The sequence below is a fragment of the Oratosquilla oratoria genome, chromosome 2 (assembly GCF_046742065.1).
Source record: "Oratosquilla oratoria isolate Oo_2021 chromosome 2, ASM4674206v1, whole genome shotgun sequence".
NCBI lineage: Eukaryota > Metazoa > Arthropoda > Malacostraca > Stomatopoda > Squillidae > Oratosquilla > Oratosquilla oratoria.
Genome location: NC_134778.1, coordinates 81,933,933 through 81,939,932, shown reverse-complemented (window position 1 = coordinate 81,939,932; position 6,000 = coordinate 81,933,933). Strand labels below are relative to the sequence as shown.

The window sequence follows — 6,000 nt, the reverse complement described above, 5'->3', positions numbered from 1 at the left end:
CATCTTACGTATAACATCCTTCTCTTGTATCACTGCAATTTTACGACTGTTAGTGTAAATAGGAATTTAATGGAAAATTTGGTTATCAGCAATCCATTTTACGTATAACACCCTTCTCTTGTATCATTGCAATTTTACGACTTAGTTTATAGATATAGGTATTTAATGGAAAGTTGGGTTATCAGCAATCCATTTTACGTATAACACCCTTCTCTTGTATCATTGCAATTTTACGACTGTTAGTTTATAGATATAGGTATTTAATGGAAAATTGGGTTATCAGCAATCCATTTTACGTATAACATTAACTAAACATAACTTTGCACACAATAAGCTAGAGGCCCCAAAGCAGATAGAAAATGTGGAAATATTTTTCCACACTGTGTAGAAATCCGTCCACATTATCCACGCCAGTTGCCAACCCTCGCTAGATTCCGTCACCATGAGCGATATTTCCACGAAACGGCAACGCTGAGTCAGGCTCGTAGATTCTTATTAGCGGCTTAGCGCTAGAATTTTCAATTGTCTCGGATTTCACGAGGCAAAGGGGTGACTTAGCTAATTTGGAAACCGATATTTAAAAAAAGATACGAAATAAATTGCTGCATAAATGTATTTAAAATTAAAAACATGACTCTTAATGTTATAAATTTTACTTACTGGTGTGTGATAAGGCTATGTTAATTTAATTATAAGGTAAAACTAAAAATGGGTAATTATTTTTACTGAAGTAAGTATGAGCAGTAAAAAAGAGGATGTTGATTTCGGTTTGTGCATTTTATCTGAGAGTGTTGAAAAATAATGGATATCACTGTCACGTCCTGTATATGAAGATAATAAATGAGATAAAAAAAATAACAACAGTGGTAGAGGACGTACGAAGTGAACGACTTTTGTGTAAAGAATAGCCTCTTAGATCTGCTGGGAGCTATTTTCAAACAAGCATGACTAATTTTACATGTGCCGTGGCAGACTGCACGTCAGATTCAAGAAAAAGTAAGAGAAAGACAAATGTTAATCGTACCGAAAAAATTAGATCTTCGATGCAAAATTATATTTTCGATACATTACATGGATTTGTCTATTGCTTGGTGCATTCAAATGAAAGTATATATCAGTATACGTCCATTGAAGTCGGTAGAAAATGACAAATTGCTTGGCTTGATACATTTATAGGCTGTTTTACGAATATCATCTGTAATTATAGAGGCCCAAACAATGCCATATGCCGTTTGCAATCATGAAATTAATTGACTTAAATTTCAGACACAATAATGTACAACGATACACCTCTGTAAGCTTATAAAACTTGCCCAAAAAAGTATTTATTTTCCGGCAAGAATTACAAAATCTGGCGGTGTCTGGTATCAAATTGCTCACTGAGAAAGGTCCCATTGTCATAGGTTTTTATCTTTGAGGCTTAAGAATAACAGAATATGTTCAGAGGAGCATTTGGATGAAGAATTTAATAATAAAAAAAAATTAACCCTTTTACTGAACTAAAATACCCTCCTTATTTTATCCTAAAAGACAAGAAGAAAACTGGAATTATTCATAAAAGAATAGGAAAAATAAAAGAAGAATGTACAAAGAGGATCATATTACCTAATACCTCAGTTGCAGACAATATTTCCTCATTATTAAACAAGGCTGGTGTATGTTGTTAAAACCAGCTCGGTAACAGTTGGCAATCTTATAAAATGGTCTACATTGGTGAAACTTTCCGTGCTATTGATAAAAGAATATTGGAACATAAATATGATATGAAAATTTACAATATGAATAATGCCATTGTTAGACATAGATTCGATAAAGGCCACAATGCTGACTGGAAAAATTCTAAGATTATTAAATATGAAAACCATACTATGAAACGTAAATGATTTGAATCTGCGTTTATATCCCTCATTGATAATATAAATCAGAACAGTGGATCTTTTGCATTAGATAAACCACTGACAATTTTAATAACCAAGTATGAAGCAATTCACGCAAATTGTGTGTACACTGTTTTTATGTTTGTTTACCCCCGCAAGCTTGGGCTATATAAGGAGTAAAATGCTTCTCGACTGTTGTAGTTCTGATAAAGCACTGCTATGCGAGACGTCAAATATATAGTGGCCTGTGGAAGGCAGATCCTGATCATTTCCACGAGGATGAAGGTCGTTAAAAGTAGTTTTTTTTTTTTTTTGTATATTTGATTTGTTCGGCTGTTTGATTTAGTGCGGCTATTTGACTTTGTGCGGTTATTTGACTTTGTGCGGCTATTTGACTTTTTGTGTGTTTTAAGTTTGTGTGCTTTGCGTTTGTGTGTTTTGCGTTTGTGAGTTTTGCGTTTGTGAGTTTTGCATTTGTGTGTTTTGCGTCTGTGTATCGTAGTAGTAGTTGGCCGTCGACCACAGTCATTGGCGGGAGAGAGGCCAAATGTGTCTGTGGGAGTCCGATCCTGATTATTGTGTGTTTTGCGTTTGTTAATTTTGCGTTTGTGTGTCTTGCGTTTGTGTTTTGCGTGTGTGTAATTTGCGTTTGTGTTTTTTTGCGTTTCTGTGTCTTGCGTTTGTGTGTTTTGTGTTTGTGTGTTTTGCGTTTGTGTGTTTTGCATTTGTCTGATTTGTGTTTGTGGGTTTTGCTTCTGTGTGTTTTGCGTTTGTGGGTTTTGCTTGTGTGGGTTTTGCGTTATGTGGGTTTTGCGTTGTGTAGGTTTTGCGTTTTGTGAGTTTTGCGTTTGTGAGTTTTGCGTTTGTGAGTTTTGCGTTTGTGAGTTTTGCGTTTGTGAGTTTTGCGTTTGTGAGTTTTGCGTTTGTGGGTTTTGCGTTTGTGGGTTTTGCGTTTGTGGGTTTTGCGTTTGTGGGTTTTGAGTTTTGTGTGTGCGTTTTGTGGGTTTTGCGTTTATGGGTTTTGGGTTTTGCGTTTGTGGGTTTTGCGTTTTTGGGTTCTGCGTTTGTAGGTTTTGCGTTGTGGGTTTTGTGTTGTGTTGCGTTTGTGTGTTTTGCCTTGTCTTTTGTCTTTTGTCCTTTTGTCTTTTGTCATTTTGTCTTGTTTTTTGCCTTTTGTCTTTTGCCTTTAGTCTTTTGCTTTTAGTCTTTTGCCTTTAGTCTTTTACCTTTTGTCTTTTGCCTTTTGTCTTTTGCCTTCTGTCTTGTGCCTTTTATATTTTGCCTTTTTTGTTTTGTCTTTTATGTTTTGTCCTTTGTGTTTTGCCTTTTGTGTGGTTAGCGTTTGTGTGGTTAGCGTTTGTGTGGTTAGCGTTTGTGTGTTTTGCGTTTGTGTGTTTTGCGTTTGTATGTTTTGCGTTGTGTGTTTTAGGTTGTGTGTTTTTGCGTTGAGTGTTTTGCGTTGAGTGTTTTGCGTTGAGTGTTTTGCGTTGAGTGTTTTGCGTTGAGTGTTTTGCGTTGAGTGTTTTGCGTTGAGTGTTTTGCGTTGAGTGTTTTGCGTTGTGTGTTTTGCGTTGTGTGTTTTGCGTTGTGTTTTTGTGTTGTGTTTTTTTGTGTTGTGTGTTTTGCGTTGTGTTTTTGTGTTGTGTTTTTTTGTGTTGTGTTTTTTGCGTTGTGTGTTCTGCGTTGTGTGTTCTGCGTTGTGTGTTTTGCGTTGTGTGTTTTGCGTTGTGTGTTTTGCGTTGTGTGTTTTGCGTTGTGTGTTTTGCGTTGTGTGTTTTGCGTTTTGTGTGTTTTGCGTTGTGTGTGTTTTGCGTTGTGTGTGTTTTGCGTTGTGTGTGTTTTGCGTTGTGTGTGTTTTGCGTTGTGTGTGTTTTGCGTTGTGTGTGTTTTGCGTTGTGTGTGTTTTGCGTTGTGTGTGTTTTGCGTTGTGTGTGTTTTGCGTTGTGTGTGTTTTGCGTTGTGTGTGTTTTGCGTTGTGTGTTTTGAGTTGTGTGTTTTGCGTTGTGTGTTTTGCGTTGTGTGTTTTGCGTTGTGTTTTTGTGTTGTGTTTTTTTGTGTTGTGTTTTTTGCGTTGTGTGTTCTGCGTTGTGTGTTCTGCGTTGTGTGTTTTGCGTTGTGTGTTTTGTGTTGTGTGTTTTGCGTTGTGTTTTGCGTTGTGTTTTGCGTTGTGTGTTCTGCGTTGTGTGTTTTGCGTTGTGTGTTTTGCGTTGTGTGTGTTTTGCGTTGTGTGTGTTTTGCGTTGTGTGTGTTTTGCGTTGTGTGTGTTTTGCGTTGTGTGTGTTTTGCGTTGTGTGTTTTGCGTTGTTATGGTAAAGTGTCCGAATGGTTAGGCTCAATGACTAAAACACGTAGAATGTGTTGGCTCTTTTATTATGTAGCACAGAATATGAAATGTGTGTCGGAGGCTGATGGGGGAGAGAACTAATCGGCACTGTGAATAGAATATCACACTTACTCTTTGTGTCCTGTAACCAGCACTTGCTTGACCACGACCGCCTGGTAGCGTAGTCAGAGATAATCTGAGTATTGTCCGGTCGCGGGCTAGTCGCCCTGCTGGGTCAGCCTAGCGCGTCATCCAATCAGTTGCTAGCATCTGGGTCACGTGATGACGCGCATCTGGGTCACGTGATGACGCGCCGCAGAAAACAATGGTCACACTAGGTCGCGTCCCCTGCCAACTTAACGCGGGAGCACGCGACCCAACGCGAGACGCTTACCATAGAAATAGTCACGCGTTCTACTCATGCCACATCCCTCCCCCATTCCAACAAAAGGCAGCGACAGCCGCCGAACACAATACAAATTCAGCGTGAGGGAAAAAACCTATGTGTACGACGTAAAGAGGTGGCCCACCAAAAATGGGTCGCCTAGTTACGTCAATCACTACGATAAAAAAAAAAACCTCCGCGGCAAAATGCCAACAAAAAGGAAAAAAAGGGAAATAAAGAGGTGTTCGACGTCCCATGACCAGCAGAAACTGGTAACCTGTAAAAAACAACAACAGCAGAATCTTGTCCCAGAGGGGGGGGGGGGTTAGCTGTCATGCAACCGAGGCAGGGTGCGAAGGAAGTATATTGATGTTTTCACAAATGGGGAATGTGTGCACAACTGAAAAGGGAAAGAAAAAAGTATGGACATGACAGGTTCCAACTTACGTGGATGTGGTACACGGAGAGGTCACATGGCTGTATCTTCCCGTCAACCTGGTGCGTGTGCGTGAAAGATGCTGCTTCATCCTGTCGACGCGCTGCGGAGCTCCAACCGCTCCATGCCACAAGGCATTGAGCTGCCTGCTACAGACTTATGCTTTGCAGAGCTGTAAAAATGAGCAGCGGCAGAAACTTTGCACAGAAGAGGGGGGGGGAGTGGATCACACTCCTAAGAAATATGTATATACAACAAACATTATTTACATGAAATATTTCAGAACGAGGGGGAAAATATGCACCTGATCGCTGCCAAATGACGGCAGGTGTGAAGAGAAAGTCTCTACCATGATGGTAGGTTGGAATCCTTCTCACGAGTGATCACTCGGAGGGGTCAGACTCGCTACTCTGGAGTAGGTCTGTAACCTCTTGCTCATGTGTGGGGAAAGCTCGTCGTACGTTTTTATTCTCACACACAGAGAGATTGCCCTCGAGTTTGATCCGGTCCGTGTGGACACAGAACTCACGTCCCGACTTGATATGCTTGATGGCATAAATGACATCGCTCACCCTTCTGATTACTCTATAGGGGCCTTGGTATAATGGCTGCAGTTTCTTTGACACCCCCTGTCTAGGTTTTGTGGTTACGTACACTCTATCACCAAGGGCGAGCTGCTTTACTCTAGCCCTGGGCCGTTTCGTGTGCCTGTCAATAGTGGCAGCCTCTATGAACTTTTGGCACCTATCGAAACATGCATTTGCTAACGCCATTGTTTCGGCTGCAAGGTTTTCGGCGTTGTACCAAGGGGCACTTGGCCTGGTGAACTCAGTTATAGGTAGGACGGGGTGTCTGTGAAAAAGGAGGAAATGAGGGGAATCTCTGAGGACTCTATGGTACGCGGAATTGTACGCCAACACCGCCAGAGGAAGCATCTGGTCCCAGCCGGTTTGATTATCCTGTACTAGGGACCGTAATA

The 6,000-nt window shown here is 40.6% G+C and overlaps 1 protein-coding gene across 2 annotated transcripts in view; it reads left to right on the top strand.

Annotated features, from left to right (window-relative positions):
* Positions 1-2,076: 2,076 nt before the first annotated feature.
* LOC143040583 (mitochondrial outer membrane protein SLC25A46-like) overlaps positions 2,077-6,000 on the top strand; it is a 63,075-nt gene continuing 59,151 nt past the window's right edge. Inside the window, exon 1 of one of the 2 annotated variants that reach the window (XM_076211697.1) lies at positions 2,077-2,162. The gene's annotated coding sequence lies outside the window, so the exon portion shown is untranslated. Of the gene's footprint in view, positions 2,173-6,000 lie in introns of both variants that reach the window. The other variant, XM_076211680.1, reaches the window with a different exon arrangement.